The 22,302-nt window shown below is 34.8% G+C and overlaps 1 protein-coding gene across 1 annotated transcript in view; it reads left to right on the top strand.

The window, feature by feature from the left end:
* The first annotated feature begins 3,807 nt into the window (after positions 1–3,807).
* Positions 3,808–22,302, top strand: part of LOC106663779 (peroxidase-like) — a 69,165-nt gene continuing 50,670 nt past the window's right edge. The window contains exon 1 of the mRNA XM_014388871.1: positions 3,808–3,837. The gene's annotated coding sequence lies outside the window, so the exon portion shown is untranslated. The remainder of the gene's footprint in view (positions 3,838–22,302) is intronic.

Raw genomic sequence — 22,302 nt, forward strand, 5'->3', positions numbered from 1 at the left:
TCCTATTTGACAATAAAAGTTGGTTGGCGGGTTCTGCAATACCTAGGGAAAAAAATCAATTTGTATTGGGCAAAATAAAGTCAGACACCATGAAATATGTGCATTTTATTTATTTATTTATAATTTGCCTTTATTAAAAAAGTGGGTGGAACAGATAGTGTCAATCACCCTGGATCTATCTAATCTATCTATCTATCTATTTACCTTCCTAATGACGGAAAAATCTTGTAATTTACTATTTAGTCATTTTTACCGGCAGACATGTCAAAAAGACCAATTTTGTAAGTCACGTTCGATAAAAAATTGATGTTTTCAGAAGATTAAACACTATCAAAAATCTGGAAAAAGTAATAGGTAATTTTTTATTAGCAATACTAATAATAAAAAATAATAATAATAATTTCCTATTTAAAAAAACAGTTGGTTGGTGTAATCTGCCATACTTAGAGGAAAAAATCAATTGGGCAAAAGAAAGTCAGAATCCATGACATATGTATATTTAATTTATTTTTTATATTTTAAATTTGCATTCATTAAAAAAAGCGAGTGAAGGACATCCCGTCAATCACTCTGAATATCTATTTATTTTTCTATCTGATTTACCTACCTTTTCGTTTACTTTCCTAAAGACGGAAAAATTTTGTAATTTACTATTTCATTTTAACCTGCAGGCATGTCAAAAACACCAATTTTGTAAGGCATATCCGATTAAAAAAATTAATGTTTTCAGGAGATTAAGCACAATCAAAAATCTGGAAAAAGTAATAGGTAATTTTTTATTAGTAATACTACTAATAAAAAATGATAATAATAATTTCCCTATATAAAAAAACAGTTGGTTGGTGTAATCTGCCATACTTAGAGGAAAAAACAATTGGGCAAAAGAAAGTCAAAAGCCATGAAATATGTGGATTTAATTAAATTTTTTTGTATTTTAAATTTGCATTCATTAAAAAAGTGAGTGGAGGACATAGGGTCCAATTTGAAAAAAGTTGATTGGTGCACCCTGCAATACTTAGAGAAAAAATCAATCTGTATTAGGCAAAATAAAGTTAAAACCCATGAAATATGTGCATTTTAGTTATTTATTTATTTTAAATTTACCTTCATTAAAATACCAGGTGGAACACATACCATCAATCACCATGATCTGTCCCTTCAATCTAAAAATTTGATTAAAAACTTGATAAAAAGAAAATGGCAGTGTTGGAGGGCTGGGTCAGCAGAGAGGCTCTCACTTATCAAAAGCACTGTCGATAAGTGGCCCTCGGAGGATCTGACTCGTACAAGATGGATCATTCTCACTCAATTAAGAATCCACCATACAAAGTTGACACATGGACATTTACTTTCGAGCCAAAACTTGCGTATATGTTCAGCATGTAAAGAAAGGTTGCTCGATGTGTCCCACCTATTTTATTTAATAAATAATCAAAATTCTTAACTTTCTTGTGAAATGGCAAAACTTGCCTTTTCAAAAACCATTATGCACTTAATATTGTAGCAAAAATACAAAAGCGAATAATTTTTTTGGGCGATAATATAAAATACACAATTACAGCTGACTTGTTAAAATCGTTATTGAGATGGTCTTATTTTTAGGTTTCTTATAAACAGAAAACTAATAATATTTTTTATAGAAAATTTTTGCGGCGCTTTGTAGCACAGCTTTAATTATTGCTGAATAATTAAAATAAATTACATACCATTCACAATGAAATAGTAGATTACAACATTTTTCCGTCTTTAGGAAGGTAAAAAATTAGACAGAAAGATATCCATTCTCTGTAATTTTTTACCTTCCTAAAGACGAAAAAATTTTGTAATCTACTATTTCATTTTAATCTGCAGACATGACAAAAGGGCAAATTTAAAAAAATGGACAACACGGAGTTATCGATTTTCTATCAAAACTTTAGACATACGGGGTGGAACAGGACCATAGCCATTCGATATCCAGCGTACAATCTTTCCAATCAAAAGTCCTCTGACAAATTGGCAAAGATTCTTAATACGTCGCTAACTTCACTGTCTACAGCGACCACAACATCGCTTTTATCAAAGAACTGATAAGTTCCAGCCTCCTAAAATTCCATATCAACATCTCTTTCCATCTTGACTTTATGCTGCCCTATATTATCCCCTCCACGACCACTGAAGATCTCCTCGCCCCATAACCATTTAAGACTTTAAAAACAATAAATATTTATAAGTGAAATTTTATTTCAAAATTGAAATCGTGTCTCATGACATGAATCCTATCGGAAAAGTATTCCATTTGAGTCAGATACTTACGAGTTACGACTGACTATACCTAAACGGTATAGACTCTCTCTCCCTCTCTCACTCTCTCACTTTCTCTTTCTCTCTCTCTCCCCTCTCTCTTTCCCCCTCTCTCTCTCACTCCATCTCTCTCATTCTCTCCACCTCTCTCTCTTTCTCTCTTTCTTCCCCTCTCTCTCACCCTCTCTTTGTCTCCCTCTCTCTCTCACTCCATCTCTCTCATTCTCTCCACCTCTCTCTCACCCTCTCTCTCCCTTTCTCTCTCTCTCCCTCCCTCTCTCTCTTTCTCTCTTTCTTCCCCTCTCTCTCTCGCCCTCTCTCTCTCTCCCTCTCTCACTCTCTCACTTTCTCTTTCTCTCTCTCTCCCCTCTCTCTGTCTCCCTCTCTCTCTCACTCCATCTCTCTCATTCTCTCCACCTCTCTCTCTTTCTCTCTCTCTTTCTCTCTTTCTTCCCCTCTCTCTCGCCCTCTCTTTGTCTCCCTCTCTCTGTCTCCCTCTCTCTGTCTCCCTCTCTCACTCTCTCACCCTCTCTCTCTCTCTCTCTCTTTCTCTCTCTCTCCCCCTCTGTCTCATCTTCTCTCTGTCTCCCTCTCTCTCTCTCACTCCATCTCTCTCATTCTCTCCACCTCTCTCTCATCCTCTCTCTCCCTTTCTCTCTCTCTCTCTCTCTCTCCCTCTCTCTCTTTCTCTCTTTCTTCCCCTCTCTCTCTCGCCCTCTCTCTCTCTCCCTCTCTCTCTTTCTCTCTTTCTTCCCCTCTCTCTCTCGCCCTCTCTCTGTCTCCCTCTCTCTCACTCTCTCACTCTCTCCACCTCTCTCCACCTCTCTCTCACCCTCTCTCTCCCTCTCTCTCTTTCTCTCTCTCTCCCCCTCTGTCTCATCTTCTCTCTGACTCCCTCTCTCTCTCTGTCACTCCATCTCTCTCACTCTCTCCACCCCTCTCTCACCCTCTCTCCCTCTCTCTCTCTTTCTCTCTCTCTCTCTCTCTCTCTCTCTCTCTCATTCCCGCAATATCATATTGAATGTGGTCAATTGTTGGAAAGTAATGGACAAAAATCTATTTAATATTTTTCCAAGATTCAGGAAGGTCAAATTAAAATCGTAACTAACCGGAGATGATGATAAACGGTAAATTACATGTCTAGCGCGCACATAAGACAAAATATTTTTTTTAATTTGAGTATGATTGTGTTTTATTTATCAATAAATAAAGTCTAAATAACTAAAAATAATAAATTAACAGATCTCAATAAAAAGAAAACCCCTATATTTTTTCAGTAATTTTTTGAAGAAGCAACCGAAGTCCTGGTGCGTGAGATGGCAGGTTTCGGTTTTTCAAGTTTTCTTTATATTTTATATTCCAAATTGTATTAACATCTATACTTTAAGAAGATAAATTTACAAGACGGCGTGAAGGGTGTCGACAGCGCGTGGGGAAGGGTTGCATAAGAATTGGAGGGGTTAGTCGTGCTCGAGGTATATAAGACTAAGTGAGGTGATCTACAGGACTTTTACAATCCAACGGAGTCACTGGCCACGGACTGAAAGAGGCAAGGTGAGTCTGAGCGGTTTTTCAATGCATTTCTATTTCTCCGAGAAGCCGAGGATCGACAAATTCATCGGGTGTGAGCCCGAAGTGAAAGGGCAGTGCGAATATGTTGTGTTCGGCACATCTTCGGGGCCGATTTGTCCATTTTATTTGGGACCTGAAAGTACGCTAAATTTTCCGGTTTCCAACCCGACCCCTCACCGAGAGGAGAGACTTCGAGAGACAAAAGTGACGGAAACGTTTGAGGATCCCGATCCAGGAAACTAGTTTGAGCCAATGAGAACGAGTTAATTGCGTTGCTATGTTAAATTTTGGATTGCAAAATTGGTAAGTTGTCGAAGAATGGCAAATGCTTAATTTTCACAATATTCCATTACCAATTTTGCGATTTCTTATAAAAAATTAACATTCTTAAAAATGACAGTTAACATTTTTTTTATCTAACTCGTCCTCATATGTTCTCTGTATGCTTTACGTCAGACTGCTAAAACAGACTTAAAATATAATCTTAAAAATTCCCTAAAATTTAATAAAAAAATAAAGACAGTAAATAAATTACAATGTTTGAATATATTTTTAATTCAATTTTTCGGGAAAATAGTTGATTTACCGTAAGAAGATCGTGGGTACCAATTCCGCCTGTGACATAAAATTTTCATTTCGAAAAAAACGTGTATCATCAATTGAATATACTACAATTATAAATTTAATTTAAATACCTAAAATAACAATAAAAATAAAAATGATAATAAAAACGTATGGTTTACTTATAAGTTTACTTCTTCACGCCGACTACTAAAACGCACACAGAATTAACCCAAATTTCAATTGGGAAAGATTTTTTCTAAAATTTCTTAGAATTAAACTATTTATGGGAGAGTCAAGACTTCAAATTTTTGAATCTCGATAGTTCGAAAAATACTACCATAAGAACCTAGTAGAAAGACTTTCTTTGAAATAAGACTAGCCATTCATAATTAAATATTTTTATTAAAACTATTAAATTTTTTATCTCATTTAATTTGGTTCACATTAAAATGTAACGACAAAAATACATTTCATTATTTCATTTCAATTTCATAAATTTAATTTGAAAGAAACAAGAAAATACGAAGGTATTTTTTTGTCTTTGAATATACATAAAATTTCATTTCAAAATTAAATTTTTTGTCTTTGAATATACATAAAATTTCATTTCAAAATTAAAACTGTGTTTAGCAGACGAATCTTATGGAAGAAATCTTTCTTCTCTTTTTCTTTCACTACAGTCAAATACTTATACTGCAATATTATTATACTTACATTGCATATTGACGTGGTTTCCTCGTACAAGGCTCTCTCTCTGTCTGTCTGTCTGTCTCTCTCTGTCTGTCTGTCTGTCTCTCTCTCTCTCTCTCTCTCTCTCTCTCTCTCTCTCTCTCTCACACACACACACACACACACACACACACACACACATACACACTTTCTTCACTCCAACTCCGCACCAACGCCTAGATCTATTCTTACTGCCTCTCCACACTTTTACAACCCGAGAACCATCCACGTCACCTTAAACCATTATGGCAACTTGATCTCCTCACCTGTACAGTATTACAGAAAATAAGGGAATATAACCTTTGCTTACAATTTACAATACAGACAGTCTTTTTCCACAAAAAAAGGTAAAATTTTATGAATATCGTGAAGAGTTGGTATTCCTCAAGCAGCCTTTTGGCTTAGTGTACTGTTCCCAGTTCCGTAGTTCAGTTCAGTTGACTTCATCCTTCTTTTAAGACGTAGGTCATTGATTGTGAATGTTTTAATTCTTTTCCCGGGTCTTCTTAGTAACCTAGGTTATGCCTCCATTGCGCGGTTGCGTCCTCTTCTAAGGGAACATGGATGGCAGTCTCTTCACAGAACATAGTCGGTTAGATGCCAGTAATCTGTATATATATATATATATATATATATCACTCCTCTGGGGTTTTACCCTGTCTAACTGTAGAATGTATCTAACTGTGTTTGCCAGTTCTTCAATCTTATGTTAACTGTTTCTGGCACCTGTGGAATTCGTCCATTTTTATTCTATTTTTAAGTCTATGTTTGATTTGGTTACCAAAATTATAAGTTCTGGGCCTATAAATTGTCTTTCAGATCCTACTGGCTAGTTTGCTTGTTGATTACCCAAAATTCCTTGTGACCTGCCAACCGAGATATTGTCATGTTGTTATGTTTTCCCAGGTTTTGGGGCTTTTGGATGTTTTAATGTTTGACTTTGTAATGCTTTTAGGGCCGCCTGGCTGTCTGTTCTTATAAGGATTATCCTTTTTTTCTCCTCCTTCCAGTAACGCTGTAGGGCGGGCGTTTATTTGCTGCCCGTTCGCTAAATAAGACTACGGGTGTAACTTATTTACCGCAACAATTATCTGATAGTTCACTGTTGTTGGTTAAATCCATTATATTTCGTGGTCCGATGGACAAAATAACTTCTTTCAATTAATTAGTCTTTATATAAGGCAGTGGATCGAAGTCACTATACACGAAGGTCGTGGGTTCGAATCCCGCTCGTGACGCTTACTTTTTTATTTCAACCAATACCTTACACACAGATTAATTAATTGAAAGTAATTAATTAATTTACATTATATTGTATTTATAACAGTGACAGTCTTTTTTTAAAACTTTTTTACAATGAAAACTTTGGCTAAATTCACGTTGTTTTTTTTAATAAGTTAGTTATATACAATATAGTTTTAAATGTGCATATAAATTAATAAATAATTTAAATAGCAGGCAAGTGAATAATTAGTCTTAAACGTAGTTAATTATAACTGGAAGTCCGATATAACTGTAGAATTCCAACAAAACAGAGGATTTTATTTATACATATAAAAATACATAGACTGAAAAACTACTGATTATAAGTTTTATTTTTGAAATATATTGACCTAAAAATGTACAAATAAAAATAGGTGTCCTCTTTCTTTAAAACAATACTGTGTAAAATCATAAACAATAATGTATAAATAAATAGTTGTACGAAATTTCTCGAGGTGTCTAATTAAAAAGATACTTGGGCCGTTTCGTTTATTTATATATTTATATCAAAATGTAATCGGGGTTCATAAAAAATGTTTTCTAGTTCATCTATTTTCAGCCGTAATCACTTTTGACGACGTGACGTATTTCAGGCTGCCCCGAAGCCCTTTACATTGATGAATTTTTCCTCCTTCAGAGTCAATTGAATTAATTTTCGAACATTTAAAACCGTTCATCTACTGTAAAGGAACGATTCGCTTTAGTAAACATAAAGACGAATATATCAATTCAAATCCATTTTGGAGAAAATGCGCCATGAGCAATTTGTTAAAAAAAAGAAAGTCGTATGCATTCTGGTTTAAAAGATTGTTCAATCAGGAAATCAAGAAATACGCGGTTGCACCCTGCAAAGCCGCGGAAATGCAAAGTATCGATGAATCGTTTTTTATGTAAATACGACAAACCACAGGGAATGCCACGGCTGAACGATGTAATTTCAAAGATGTAACCAGCTTTTGGTCGGTACTTGAGGTATTGAGATACAAGTTTCTGGTTTAAGATGTTAAAAAGCCTTAAGTTTTTATCGTTACCTTTTTTTAAATAGCAATCGTAATCAAGCGATAAAATGAGCTGAGTTAAAGCTGGATATTTTTCTGCGAGAGAATGAACCGGCATTGGGTCACTTAAATGACCAAAGGGGAGAACAATAATACCATCAAAATTTAACTCGTAAATGCAAAATCGGTATAATTTTTCGAACTAAAATATTTCCACTTCACCGATCGAACTGTTGGAAGAGCGATGTTCAGATTATCTGTACTGAAATGTACAGTTTTTGTTTGTTGTGCTAGTCTGCGAGTCGATGAACCGGCATTGGGTCCGTCTTCCCTCGCGGGTTTATTGAACTACTCAAACGCGTTTCAGTACTCGCTAAAGAAAAGGAAACGAACTTCCGCACTGAAGAAAAAAAAGAGTAGTTAACAAACCCGCGGGTAAAGACGGACCAGTGCCGGGTCGGCATGAGCACCGACTCGCAGACAAACACCAAACAAAAACAATACAATAAAGTACAGTTAAACCGAACATCACTAATCGAATATTTCGATCGGTGAAGTGGAAATCTTTTAGTTCGAAAAAATATACCGTTTTGCATTTGCCAGTTAAATTTTGATACTTTTTAGTAATGTAAAGAGATCAAGGATGGAGCCATGCAGATTAATGAACCAACTTGTTTTTCCGCTGTCCAGCTTTCGGCTGTATTCGACGCCTTCCTCAGGACTGTATTTAATTACAATAAATGTTTCACTACAGATTACATATATAAAAATGATAATGATAATTCAACAACTTACTTGAAAGAAAAGTTCAAGAACAGCTGTTTCCCGGCATTGTCACAAACTCAAACATAAATTTGATGATTATTCGTAGATCTTGAGATACGGTCTGGTGTGACGTAGGTTTTAGAAAAACTATTTCTTTATCGTGCCAACGTTTCGATCTTTATTCAGAAATCGTGAGATGCGGTCTGGTGTGATATAGGTTCCAGAAAAACATTTTCTTTATCGTGCCAACGTTTCGATCTTTATTCAGATCATCTTCAGGGCCTGGGATTTACAAACATTGTTTACATTTAACAAAAATTGTATATTTGTTATATACATTGTATAATATATTTTTCTTGTATAAATTCACTTTTCCACATCCTAAATGTATTTGTTAAATGTAAATAACGTTTGTAAATCCCAGGCCCTGAAGATGATCTCAATAAAGATCGAAACGTTGGCACGATAAAGAAAATGTTTTTCTGAAACCTACATCACGCCACACCGCATCTCACGATTTCTGATTATTTATCGATTAACGGTCACTAATCACCACACGTTTCGATCTTTATTGAGATCATCTTCAGGACACAAAGTGTTGGTTTTCCGTGTAACATGTGTCATTCTTGTGTGCGGTGGATTTTTTTTCTTTTTTGTTTTGCACTCAACACGACACACAATAATGGCACATCTACACGGAAAACAAACATTTTGAGCCCTGAAGATGATCTCAATAATGATCGAAACGTTGGCACGATAAAGAAAATGTTTTTCTAAAACCTACGTCACACCAGACCGCATCTCACGATCTCCGAATAATCATTGACTGACGGTCACTAAACACCACACATAAATTTGATTTTGAGAAAGTAGAGATGATTGATAAGGAACCGAACTTGGGGAGGAGGTTAAGTAAAGAAATGCTCTACATAAAAGCAGACAATTTGACAATGTAATTTGAAAACAGATATCTCTAACTTGACTATTGTATAGTTTTTTATTTATTTTTTTTTAATTTTTTTATTAGTAATTAATTTATTTATTGTTATTATTTATAAATGGTAATTTTTATATGTGAAATTGTTAGCGTTGATAAATCTCGGTAACCAAAGAAAATTACTTTAAGTCATTTTGTAAGTCATTGGCATCATTGTTGTGTGAGATAGGTAACATGTAGTAATTTCTCCTGGTGGTCTAGGTTGAGTTATCGGACTGATTGTAATGTTTTTGCAATAGATTTTCAAGTAAGGTGTTGAATTGTCATTAAATGTTTATATATGTAATCTGTAATGAAACATTGATTGTGATAGAGTCCTGAGGAAGGGGTCGAATACAGCTCGACAGCAGAAAAACAAGATGGTTCTTTCACCTGCCTGGTTTCATCCCTGATCTCTTTACTTTACTATTTATCATTAAGGCGGATACTATACTCAACGATATTTGATGGTATTATTGGTCTTCGTCTTGGTCGTTTATGTTGGCCAAACACTCTACAAATTCTACAGCCTGTAGTAACCTGTAAGTAGTTTTCTGGTGAACGGTCCATCGAGAGCTTGCTGATTAGGCCTAATGTCAATGTTGTGGCCGAGAGAAAAAAAAACTTTAATGTAAACAAGGCTATTATGTATTAAGTACTGTAAGAGACTTGATTAGCCAAACTTTCGGAATTGTGGACCAATTGATTGAAATTCTAAAGCCGGCCAGATTATTACGATTGATTATCGTCAGACCATTTTTCTACCATATTACCAACCCGGCCGACTAATCTATTTAACTATGTCAAAAGGTTTTGCGCAACTCACCTACGGCGGCGGGTCGTACGCGTTTCGGGGAAAGATCCGGCGGTTACATCAACCCTCGAAAACGCCGTGGGTTAATTGCCAAACGGCCGGGTTAATGACGATCCGTGTAATATACTCGCATTTTTAAACATCACGTTGACACGCTGATTTACAGTGTAATTAACGTCATTTTCCAACTGACGGCTTTGTAATTAATTCGTAATAAAACCGGTGATCGTTTGTCTTGCAAAATGCCCGATTCTAAGCTGTAAGGTTAAACAAGAATAACCACAATGAAATTTGGATAAATGCAATCAAATACCAATATAACCAAAAGAGACTGCGAAGAACGCAAAGATTACAGCAGGGAACATACTTACCCGATGCAACGCCATGCGACGCTACCCGATGCTACCCGACGCAAATCCAAACTCCGATTTTCCATAAGGTTGCATTACCCCCGTGCACATCTACCCGATGCTACCCGACGCAAATCCAAACTCCGATTTTCCATAAGGTTGCTTTACCCCGTGCACATCTGCCCGATGCCACGCAACGCTACCCTACTCTACGCCCTGCGATCCCCACTGTCCAGATTTTCGTCGTGTAGCATCGAGTACAGTCGAAGACAAAAGAACCCGATACTCATATTTTTATTCAAACAACATGTATTATTGTCGTTATATTAATTACAACATACATATTTTAATATAAACCAAATTAACCGAGATCAAAAATTCATTAGTTGTTATTTAAAAAAATAGGTTTGGTAGAAAATAGATCAAAACACAGGAATACCATTTTTGATATAATGAATTTAACTAACAATTTATTACACGGTTTTGCTCATAAAATGTAACTAACAATTTATTTCATGGTTTTGCTCATACAATTACACCCTTTTTCGTTGAGTAACGTCAAAAAAGAACACTCATATTTTTTGTAGTTTATTTCAAACTATGTATATGTAATTTTGCCGTTATATTAATTACAACATTCTTATTTTAATATCATAATTAAACGAGATCAAAAATTCATGAGTTTTATAAAAATTATTTAATTATGATGGTTAGGAAGAAAATTTACCAAAACACCGGAGTAACTTTATTTAAAACTATTAAGTTTAACAAGCGATTTATTACACGGTTTTGCTCATACAATTACACTATTTTTCGTCGAGTAGCGACAGAAGAGGACAATTATTATTTGTAGTTTATTTCAACCCAAGTATATGTAATTTTGTCGATATATTAATTACAACATTCTTATTTTAATGTAAGCCAAATTAAAATAAAAAATGCATGAGTTTTTATAAAAATTATTTAATTATGATGGTTAGGAAGAAAATTTATCAAAACACTGGAATAACTTTAATTGAAACAATTATGTTTAACAAGTGATTTATTACACGGTTTTGCTCATAAAATTTAACTAAAAATTAATTTTATGGTTTTGCTCATAAAATGTAACTAACAATTTATTTCATGGTTTTGCTCATACAATTACACTATTTTTCGTCGAGTAGCGTCAGAACAGGACGTTATTATTTGCAGTTTATTTCAACCCAAGTATATGTAATTTTGTCGATGTATTAATTACAACATTCTTGTTTTAATGTAAGCCAAATTAAAATAAAAAATTCATGAGTTTTTATAAAAAAGATTTGATTATGATGGTTAGGCAGAAAATTTATCGAAACACCGGAATAACTTTATTTAAAACAATTAAATTTAACTAACAATTTATTACAAGGTTTTGCTCAAAATAGTGCATTCAGAACAAATGAAGCGTTGCGATTATGATAGCGATTATTGTGATACACGCTGTGTGACTGTACGTGGCGTGCGCTTGACGTCGTATAGATGTGCACACCCTACCAAAACGTGGCAAAGCATCGGGTAGCGTCGCATAGCGTTGTATCGGGTAAGTTAGTTAAACGCTTTGGTTTGGAAGAAGACCAATGCAGCTGCCAAGCTGGAGGGATACAAAATTGGAAACACCTGATATACACTTCTTCATTCCATGAAGCGACTAGATGATAAAACCAGTACTCCAAGAAGGTTCCAACCTTTACCACCTCACGAACTAATACAAAAACATCTAAAATATTTGATTAATTATATGAATAAAATGGACTTCAATTCAATTTTATACATTTCAATCATAATTTTCAACCAACTGCAAAATCTATCTACGTATTTTCTTTTGGGGAAAATAAATGTTATATAATAATAATTATTAAAGTAAATAATTTCCATAAAATTATATGCCAAAAATGTACAAAATTAAAATATGTAAAGTATAAATAAGTGTAAAATAATCCTGCAATCTCAATGGGAGCGGGTTGAATAAACTCCTCTTTGTAAAGGTTACTTACAAGGAGAGAGTAAAAACACAATGAAAACAAATTTTATTTTCTATAAGTTAATCATGAACGTCAAAGTAAATAATGAAGTAATTTATTAGCTTTAATAAAAAAAAACAATTGTACAGTTGTTGAAAGAAACTAAGCCGACATGTGCCAAAGATTCGAGACATACGCGCAATTAGAGAAGTTCGTTCGAATCATGATGCGATTATCTTAATGACGACCTTAATGACTAGCCGGTTTTATAGAGAGATTCTAAAACACACCTGTTTCCCTACCTGTTGATTCATTCACCATACCGGATGAAATAACCAATAGATAATTTTCTCTCAATTGTTATCACAGATGCAGACAATGAAAGATTTTTAATTTTTAATTTTCGCCTAGGTTTCTGCACTTTATTGTACCTTCGTGAGAGCTTTTGTAGAGCCCTGAAGAAGGTACAATAAAGGGACGAAAGTTAGCCGAAGATTTAAAATAAAAAATATATTTCATTGACCATATTATCACTGATAACAACTAAGAGAACACTATCTGCATAAGTTGGTCGATAATTCTATAAAACATAATCAATAGAGTTTTATGGTTGAGATGTTGTTTTCGGGAACCGTTTTCAATGAAGAAAAAAGAGTCTTATTTAAGAATAAAAACTATTAAAATATTAAATATTAATTTAATGAGTTATCGTAATTTTGAAATAAAACTGGACTAAACTATAAAACACTATTGCGAAATTATGCTTGCAAGTGTAGAGATTTAATGATCGGGTACGGAAAAGCCGTTATAATTGGATCAATGATCTCATTTCGATCTTACACAATGTTTAGTTATTTACGGTACGGGGAGATTCGATTCTTGTAAATGTATAGTTTTATTTTCATAAAAGTATTTAATTTCTTTCTTCGACTGCCTCAGTTTGTTAGCGTGTGTTAGAATTTTGTGTTTTGATAGTAATTAAATCCATTATATTTCGTGGTCCGATTGACCAAATAACTTCTTTAAATTAATTAATATTTTTATGTATTGTATTGGTTGAAATGATAAAAGCTAGTGTCACGAGCCGGATTCGAACCCACGACCTTCGGCTCAGTACGCCGTTGCTAGAACCACTTGAGCTATCGTGACTTCGATCCACTCAGACACCAACTCCCCATCTCAACCTTTAGAATTTTCCCTTCTTTTGGCCATTTTTCATTTTAACCAAAACCTTACATAAAAAGATTAATTAATTGAAAGAACTAATTTGATCAATCAGACCACTAAATATATTGAATTTAATAAGTAAAATGAAGTAAACTTCACTAACAGCTCCCCGTGGCCACTTCATATGTCTCCGAGAATCAAATCATCAAATCCTGATTACACGACATTTGAAAAATGACAAAAAGGAGGGAAAATCCGAAAGGTACATTGAGGTGGGGAGTTGGTGTCCGAGTGGATCGAAGTCACAATAGCTCAAGTGGTTAGAGCAGCGGCGTATTGAGCCGAAGGTCTTGGGTTCGAATCTAGCTCGTGACTCTAGCTTTTTCGTTTCACCAATACCTTACAGAAAAGATTAATTATTTGATAGTAATGTTAAACGATTATAAATAGCCAATATTAAAATAAAACATGTTGGTTATTCATGCTCATCATGTATCCTTTGCAGATTGTGTTTAAATGGTATACATTTTCCTTGTTACAGTACATAAGTCGTAAGGAAAAAAGCAGTATTTTTTTAAAATTTGTAGTACATTACAACTACCTTCAAGTAGATAACAAGTAACAATGAGCAAGGTAATATGTATAAAATTAAAAATAAGAGTGGAGAAAATATTCCAACAAGAAATTACTCCAATGATACTGAAATATTGCCTGTTTAATTTATAATTGTGTCATTATCATTTTCACTGTCATCACCATCACTTCCTAGGAGATCTCGCGGCCATTGTGTCTTCAGTCGGCGGGGATAGTTTGAGGGGATTCGTCGGGATGCGTGGTTTCTGATGTGCCGATTTACGGTAGTAGGGAGGGTTTTGTGAAATTTGCGATAACGGGAACGGATTTCATCTTGTACGAAAAGGATATATAACTATGTATGTGTAGGTTCGATACATAAAATGGAGCATCTAGTATTTTTCGAAGGATTAAGGACGGGGCAGTTTGAATGCGGCGGATGTAGGAATGTTTGGCTGAACTCTACATTTCCAGTCCTAAGTCCATACCGGATGTTGTAAAGCACTCTTTTATTTTTGAGAGTAAATTAGAACGTTTGTCAAGAAGTCGTGCAAGAGCTCTATATCGTATCATAACCTCCTGACGTTTCAGTCCTGTGTGAGGATTCCACGTCAGGCGTTTGTCGATGTACATACCGAGGTACCGCACCTTGTACGCAGTCGGGAGAGGAATATTATTTGAGAAAATAGGGGGGGGTCTTTTAACAGAGAGTGAAGGTAATGTGGGTGGATTTGTCTATGTTAAATTTTATCCTTTTCTTTTTACACCAAGACTCTAGTATTGGGTTGTCCGGAAAATAATGCAGGATTTTAAGTTTTCATTAAAAAAAATCTATATAAAATATTCTGTTTACGTTTACAGGATTACTTCCAAATGATATTGTTTGTTTACCTCTGTAGCATTCCGCTACTTGGAAATAATTCAGTCATCCTTATAATGTCAAAGCGAGAATTTCGTACGATTTTCTTTTACGAGTTTAAACTCGGCCGAAGCGGAGCCCAAACGGCTAGAAACATTAACCAAGTCTGGGGCGAGGGTTGTGTTAATGAGTGCACTGTGCAAAGGTGGTTTAAAAAATTTCGGGAGGGAGATTTCAGCCTTGAAGATGAAGAAGGTCGTGGAAGGCCTTCCTCTCTTAATGATGATGTTCTGCGATCAGTGGTGGAAGAAAACCCCAAAACAACTGTTCGAGAACTTGCAGAGCAACTCAAAGTCAGTAAAACGACCGTCGCTGACCACCTCAAGGCGATTGGAAAAGTGAAAAAACTCGAAAATTGGGTTCCACACTCATTAAACGATCGCCAAAAAAATCAGCGCTTTGATGTTTGTGCATCACTTCTTTGTCGAAACAAAAATGACCCATTTCTGGCCAGAATTGTTACATGTGACGAAAAGTGGATTCTCTACGATAACACTAGACGTTCTGGACAGTGGCTCGACAAAGGAGAAGCTCCAATACATTTTCCAAAGCCCCCAACTCATCAAAAAAAGGTAATGGTTACGGTATGGTGGGCTTCATTTGGTTTAATACACTACAGCTTCTTAAATCCTGGCGAAACCATCAATGCTGAATCATACTGTAACCAAATTAATACCATGCATCAGAAATTGGCAGTAATGAAGCCCTCTTTGGTCAATCGGAAAGGGCCCATTTTGTTGCATGACAACGCTCGACCACATGTGTCACGTGTAACGTCACAAAAATTATTGGAGCTTGGCTATGAAACTTTGCCTCACCCACCCTACTCTCCGGACCTCTCGCCTACTGACTACCATTTTTTTAGACACCTGGACCACTACTTAGAACACATAATATTCAAAAATCAAACGGAACTGGAAAATGCATTTATTGACTTTATCAATTCTAAAAATTCTGAATTCTACTCAGACGGAATTAATAAGTTACCAACACGTTGGGAGAAATGTATTGAGAGTATGGGAAATTATTTTGATTAAAGAACATTGCTTTAAAGTAACTAGTTTCTTTTTTTTTGTTTAATACCAAAATCCTGCATTATTTTCCGGACAACCCAATAGTATGAGGTGTTGTTAGAGGTTTTGAGTGGAAATGGCAAGGTCTGAGTTGCTAGAGAGAATTGTTGTTTCGTCTACAAATGTGAATATGCTGGTTTCGGGATGTGATGGCATGTCAGCTGTGAACACCTGGTATAGTCCATCCCTAAACATTCCTAAGCTGTATTAATACCTGAACATGACAGAACCTAAATTTAAAAAAATTACAGTTAATTGTAATATAAATAGAAGTTAAACTTGTTATTATTTAGTTTTTATGTAAGGTATTGGTTGAGATAAAAAAGTCAGTGTCCAGAGCGGGATTCGAACCCACGATCTTCTGCTAAATACGCCGCTGCTCTACCACTTGAGATATCGTGAAGTGGTAGAGAAGCGGCGTATTTAGGCCGAAGGTCATGCGTTCGAATCCCCCTCGTGACACTGACTTTTTTATCTCAACCAATATCTTACATAAAGATTAATTAATTTAAAGATGTTATTCGGTCAATCGGACCACGAAATCTAATGGAATTAACTTGTTATTACTTTTTTAGTTTTCTTCAGGTATCAGAGCGTAAACGATTAAAAATGAAATTTGAGCTTTGATTGGAAGTACGACTAACGATAACAACCAACTTTTGATAATTGCATATATTTAGATGGCAGTTGTTAACTTTTATCGGTCCTTTTATATCTGGATCAACTCGTTCTCCGACTGTTTTCGAAACGGATATCATTCTCGATTGGTGGACAAGTGTGTGATTAAAATTCTCAACATTTCTTTTTATTGCACAAATTGGCGTTTGCCTTTATGGTTACAAATGAGTACGTGGTCCAAAATGCACGCGGTTTCGATTACATATTTCGGAATCTTGTCCATTCGGTTTTATTCGAACGGGCTAAACCAGCCTGGACGGGTGGACCCGCAAATTGCGAGTGACGTGAGCCGGCCGCGTAGACCAGCCGACCAACGTATGCAAATGAAACGAATTTCGACTTGGCGACAGGTGCGGGCTTTGGCGTTTAAGTTGACAGGAGACGAAGTTGATCGCATCGTACTTCCGACGCCTATTCGAAAACGGTAGAAAATAAACTTTATCGTAATTTGTTGCTCGATTTTCAAAATTTACCGTGCATAGGATTATCATAGTTTCACAAATAAACGTCTTTTCCTTTAAATGAATTGTTGTTGAACGGAAAGAGCCGTACAAAGATGGCGCCGCATATAATATTTACAAGTCTATAAGCTGGGTGAGGAAATTACTCAATGCATTTATAATATTTGCCTGTTGTAAAACGCAAACAACGCATCTTCACGTTATACAGTTTTATAGATTCTACCTTAACATCTGTTTGTTACAAACACATATTTTACCCTTCACTTTCACTCTCACTCACCCTCTCTCTCTATCTATCTCTCACACTCTCTCATCCTCTCGATCTCTACGTCTATCTCCCTATCTATCCATATAAGCTATATATTCAAATATATATGTATCTATCCACATAACTATCTATCGATCCATCTATCCATCAATCTATACTATACATTTATCTAAAGATCTATTCACATAACTATCTGTTGATCCATTTATCTATCCATCTATATTATCTCTTTCTCTCTCTCTCTCTCGCTCTCTCTCCCTCTCTCTCTCTATCTCTATCTCTATCTATCTATCCATCTCTCTCTCTCTCTCTCTCTCTCTCTCTCTCTCTCTCTCTCTCTCTCTCTCTCTCTCTCTCTCGTAATATACCCATCTATCCATCGATCTGTACAGAGTGTTCGGCTGCTCGTGTTACAAACTTTGCCAGTAGATTCTACATTCAAAAAGCACCCAAAAAGTCCAAATTAACTATGGACCAAATCTTTACAATTTCGGTGTTATTCCACTTTTTCTGATTTTTTAAAGATTTTACAATCTTCCTTCAAATAAACAATCATAACTTGGAAACAAACGGGTTTTGGACAAATCCATTGATACCATTGAAAACTACGTTCAATTTCCAATAAGATGTGATCAATACTAAACTTGTAAACGTTGGTGAAATAAGCGTTTAGTAGCGAGATCTTTCAAAAGAAAAATTAAAGTTGAAAAACTTACTATGGTGATTCTAAACTACTATTTTCAAACGTATATAGACCAGCAAATTTCAGAAAACGTACTCCAGTTAATATCCTTTTTAGTGGTGCAATTGCTATTTAATTACTTTTTTCAAAGATGAAGAAATTCTATTAAGGAAAAGAAAAAACTGTGGCAGACGGATTGGTAGGGTGGAACATTAAAAAAACTTAAGGAAAATGTGAATGAATTCATTAAACGTTTTAATTTAATTAAACACAACGTCGTAGTCGGAGTAAATAAGTAAACACTTTCACTATTTCGATTTCGAACCCAATTAAAAAAACGTTTAATAAATTCATTCAAAATTTCCTTAAGTTTTTTTTTTTTAATTTTCCACCTTACCAATCAGTCAGCCACGGTTTTTTCCTTTCCTTCATCAATTTCTTTATCTTTGAAAAAAAGTAATTATAAAGCAATTACACTACTTAAAAGGATATTAAATCGAGTACGTTTTCTGAAATTTATTGGTCTCTAGGTTTGGAAATAGTAGTTTAGAATCACCATAGTAAGTTTTTCAATTTTGAAAAAAATATATTTTTCTAAGTTCTGGATACTAAAACGTTAACATAGGTTTCGACTGTATAAACGGATTTGTCCAAAACCTTTTCGTTTTCGAGTTATCATTGTTTATTTGAAGGAAGGTCGTGAAATCTTAACAAATCAGAAAAACGGGAATAACTCCGAAAACGCTGAGATTCGGACCGTAGTTAATTAGGACTTTTTGGTTCCATTATGAAAGTAGAATCTACTGACAAAGTTTGTAACACGAGTAGCCGAACACCCTGTATAGGCAACTAAGACTGGAGTGAACTATAAGAATTTGGGGGTATATCGATTCAACGTACATCCATTTATCAACCTATCTATCCATTAATTCATATATTTATCTACCACCCATTATATACCTAATCGGTGTAACCACCTAAATATATTTTATCTAGTAAGACAGCCATCTATATAAATCTTTTGTAGAGCCCTGAAGAAGGTACAATAAAGTGCCGAAAGTTAGCCGAAGATTTCAAATTAAAAGTATCTTTCATTGACCATATCCCGATAACAACTAAGAAAACATTAACTGCATAAGTTGGTCGATAAATCTACAAAACATAATCAATTGAGTTTTATGGTTGAGATGTTGTTGTTTTCGAGAACAGTTTTCAATGATTAAGAAAAAAAAGTCTTATTTAAGAATAAAAACTCATCCTAAACAGAAGCATAATCGGATTAAAATTATAAAAAAATTAATCAAATCATTCGACCTACCATACAATGCTACGTTAGAAAAAATTCGAAAAATTGTAAGTTGTACTTACTATTTAGGTAAAATTTGTTCCAAAATACGAAATAAACAAACACCAAGCTTTTCATTCAGAACGTTCACTCTATTTCAATCTCTCTCTATTATATATCTATCCTGTTTATTTATCTTTCTATCCACCCATCTATCAAACTAAATAATATCAACTTATCTATCTAGCAATCTAGCTATGTACTGTCTATCTATTTGTCTATTAGATCTAGTAAATTTCTATTTACCCATTTGTCTATATATCTATCTACCTATCCATTAATCTATATGTCTATCTATCTGTAAATCTATCTATTCATTAATCTATCCATATATCTGTATTTCATAGCTATGTCTGTGTTTCTCTCTGACTGCCCGCCTGTCTATTTTTCTATATATCTGTTAGTCGATCCATGTATCCATCTATCCATTCATATGAATAGTTTTGTAACTTTTTATCTCTCTCTCTCTCTCTTTCTTCTCTCTCACTCTCACTCTCTCTCTCTCTTTCTTCTCTCTCAGTCTCTCTCTCTTTCTTCTCTCTCAATCTCACTCTCTCTCTCTTTCTTCTCTCTCACTCTCACTCTCTCTCTCTCTCTCTCTCTCTTTCTCTCTCTCTCTCTTTCTTTCTTTCTTTCTCTTTCTCTTTCTCTTTCTCTCTCACTATCTCATATACATAATACATTTTAAATCGATATTCTATACGAATCGTACACATTATATTTTATAATTGATTTTCTGTGAATTTACTGTACTCTCTGTACAACAATAATATTCAATTTTTTTCGGTGCGTCTGAAATGGACATTCTTATCAATGTCCTTGTATACCTTAGGTAATGAAAAGTGTGTACAAAGAAATTAAGATGGAAGAATAAATAATTATAATAATTCAATTGAGGGAAAGGAGTACCCTTTGTCCGGCCGTTTTATAATATTCACTCGTAAGTACGCGGCACTTAATTTCTTCTCAATATTTCGCTTTTCTTCAGGAGCCAACTTTTGAAAGAATCTCGATTGTTTTTGCCCTTACAAGGCAGTGGTAATTGTCCTGGGATTAGAAGCGTACTAAACGGACAAACGCCCTTTCCTAGCCCAGCGGTGAAAGGAAACTTGCGATAGAGCCTAGTTGAGAATCGATCTCGAAATACCATTGAAGTATTATTGTAATTTAACCACTCACAATGTCGGCCTTTGAACGAAACCGGTCAACGTGATTAAAGAGAATTTTATCGGTTGACACAAAGCGGACCTTCTACTTTCAAGTTCGTACGTGTCCCGGCTCCGCTTTTGCCAGTCTCGGTTAAACGAAAAACGTATAATTGATTTATTATTCACCATCAGCAAGATACTTTTTTTCTACATTCATATACCTCATAAAAATTTGAAATTCCTTCAAAGCAGAGCCAGCCGTTGAAAGTTCACCGAGACGTGCACCGGGCAGGCGGTGGGTTTATCAGTACGAAATGAATATTCATTTCCTACAAAACTAATTAAGTCCTGATGAAGCCACTCGTAAAAATTTTATAACAAAAGGTGCCCATTTGATCCATTCAAATTGATTTAATAAATTAAATTATGAAACAAATGAGGTCGGGTTCTGTATCGACTTATTTCAAGCTACAAACTTACATTAATAATACGTACCGAAGTTTGCTGTTTAAGGAACGGTTTACTCGGTTTCTGTAAACATTTAATCCGTTTACTACAAATATTGGGTTCCCTATTTAACTTGTTTATGTTTCTGTATTGCTCAAAGTTGTTCAGTTATATAAGAAATCTGACAGAACATGGCCTTACGGAATAATTTGTTATTGCGTTAGTTAGCTCAACTTTATTCTCACCTCATATGTATTTATTTCTAACTTAACTATTTACCTCTTTCTGTACCTCTCTATCTATTTTTCTATAAATCTCCAAATCTATCTACCTATTTATTTATTGATCCCCATTTACATCTACCAAACTATCAACGAAATGATTTATCTATCTACCTATTGATTTATCCATCTGCCAACAGTTTTATATATCTATCTCTCTTACTATATATCTCTTATCTAGCTACATATTTTTATGCTGATCTCTATGTCTCGTTCTATTGATTTGTCCTATCGATCTCACTCTATATCTATCTTTCTATATATTTCTATATCTTGCTATTTGTTATTATAATTTCTATCTATTTATCTATCTACCTACTGATTTGTCTGTCTGTCTATTTATTTAACTATTGATTTATCTATCTACCTACTGATTTATCTGTCTGTCTATTTATTTAACTATTGATTTATCTATCTACCTACTGATTTGTCTATCTGTCTATATATTTAACTATTGATTTATCTATCTACCTACTGATTTATCTGTCTGTCTATATATTTAACTATTGATTTATCTATCTACCTACTGATTTATCTGTCTGTCTATTTATTTAACTATTGATTTATCTATCTACCTACTGATTTATCTGTCTGTCTATTTATTTAACTATTGATTTATCTATCTACCTACTGATTTATCTNATTCCCTAACTCCTTGCAATGTTTTTTCTGCTCCATCAAATGATGTTCCGTTCTCTTTTTTCCGCTGGTGGTTTAAAATTCGAGGGGAGTTGTTGTTCCTGAATTTCAGGCCTTGGGTTGGGAGTACTCCTGCCACTGCAGTGTGCTCTCTGTGCAGCTCAGGTGATCGTGAGGATGCATTTCATTTTCTCGCTAGATGCTCGGTCCTGAACGAATTGAGGTATCTGTATGTGGGTAGGGGTTTTCTGACGAGGGAAGAGCTCATAGCCCTTCTGAACGGCTCCGATTGTCGGGGTCTTGTTGATTTTGCTCGGAAAGC

This window comes from Cimex lectularius, unplaced genomic scaffold (assembly GCF_000648675.2).
Source record: "Cimex lectularius strain Harlan isolate CLEC.00 unplaced genomic scaffold, Clec_2.1 scaffold100, whole genome shotgun sequence".
In the NCBI taxonomy this organism is placed as follows: domain Eukaryota; kingdom Metazoa; phylum Arthropoda; class Insecta; order Hemiptera; family Cimicidae; genus Cimex; species Cimex lectularius.